Raw genomic sequence first — 1597 nt, 5'->3', positions numbered from 1 at the left:
TTGGATGGGGTGGGGGAGGGAGGGAGGGAGACGGCGCGGCCGGCGAGACAGGGGAGCGGGTGCCTTGCTTGGTTTGTTGTTTACTGTTTGGTGGGCTTGGCTTGCTGCTTTTGTTTGGCCTCGCTGGAATGGGAATCGAGATCTGGAGGATTCGAATTCTTGTCTTGCCTTGTGACGCCCGGACGGGGATGCGGAGGGAATGAAAACGTTGGTTGGGCGTTCGAGGAGCTCGTGAAGAAAGAGGAGGGCACGGCCGCAACGCATGGGTCGTCTGTTTTCTGTTTCTGCTGGGTTGGGTGGTCGTTGCGAGTCGTATTCAGGGTTTTTGGGTTGGGGTTGGGAAGATGTGGATGCAGGTCAAGTCCGAGATTTTTGTGAAAAAAGACCACCTGCCCAATCAAATTGACCGAAACAACCACCTCTGGATGCAAACAACAACAACAGAAAGGATCAGCTGGGCCCTGGTGGTAGGCGCGTCAGCCGACACATAGCAGCTGCCGCCATAGCCGGTGGCAGCACCCCTTGCACCACAGGATTTGGAGCAAACGCTAGAACGGAAAACAGATGGCATGGCACCTGCCGCCATGGGCTCTCGCGCACCCACATATTTGCATGGTAACTACTCCCTCCGTTTGGAATTACTTGTCTCGGAAATGGATGTATCTAGAACTAAAATACATCTAGATACATCCATTTTCACGACAAGTAATTCCGAACTGAGGGAGTAGCTATTTGATCTTCTTGTTGCTATCACATACAGATCTAGATGCATGGCTAGCTATTTGGAAAATTATCTGGTGCACTGAAGCTTGTGGTGCTACCGGTGCATCAAACTCATGCTGTGCTTTTAAAATGTTCAAAAGAATCTAAAAAAAGTAGCACATTCACACAAATCAATGTAGTTTCTCACAAAATTTCAAGTCAAAACTCGAAACATAAATCAAAAAATAAAAATGACAAATTCAACATTGAGTATCACGTAACATAACTTGGGCTTTAGATTTGGCCCATTATCACACAACTGACAAATTTATCATTTTTGTATCTCAAAAAATATTTTTAATTTTGATACAAAATTTTGTGACATCTACATTGATGTTGTGTTAGCGTGCTAATTTTTTTCCAAATTTTTTAAGATGTTCTATGATATCCGGTGCACCGGTAACCCCACAATTACAAGCACCGGTGCACATGATACATTCCCAACTAGCTAGCCATCGTGATCCATCTGATCCATCTTGTGTGCATCCATATATGTTTGCATGCCGCCACAGGCCATGGTGACAAGTGCCATGTCACCTGTTTTCCCTTTCGGCGTTGCTTCAAATCCTGTGGTGCAAGGGGTGCCGCCACTAGATGTGGCGGCAGGCCCTGCCGTCTCCATCTGTGGCGGCAGGTGTCGTGTCGGCTGACGGTTCTGCCGTCACAGTCCAGCTGGTCTTTTCTGTCATTTACATTCAGGGGTAGTCCTTTCTGTCAATTTGATTCGGTAGATGGTTTTTTTTCGACAAAACATCCAAGTCTGATGCTGCTTCCTGCTGGTTGTACATATACGGTTTATGTGGCTTTTTTTCTCTCAAAATGAACTCGTGCCTGT

This window comes from Triticum dicoccoides, chromosome 3B (genome assembly GCF_002162155.2).
Source record: "Triticum dicoccoides isolate Atlit2015 ecotype Zavitan chromosome 3B, WEW_v2.0, whole genome shotgun sequence".
In the NCBI taxonomy this organism is placed as follows: domain Eukaryota; kingdom Viridiplantae; phylum Streptophyta; class Magnoliopsida; order Poales; family Poaceae; genus Triticum; species Triticum dicoccoides.
Note: the sequence above shows the minus strand (reverse complement) of the source record.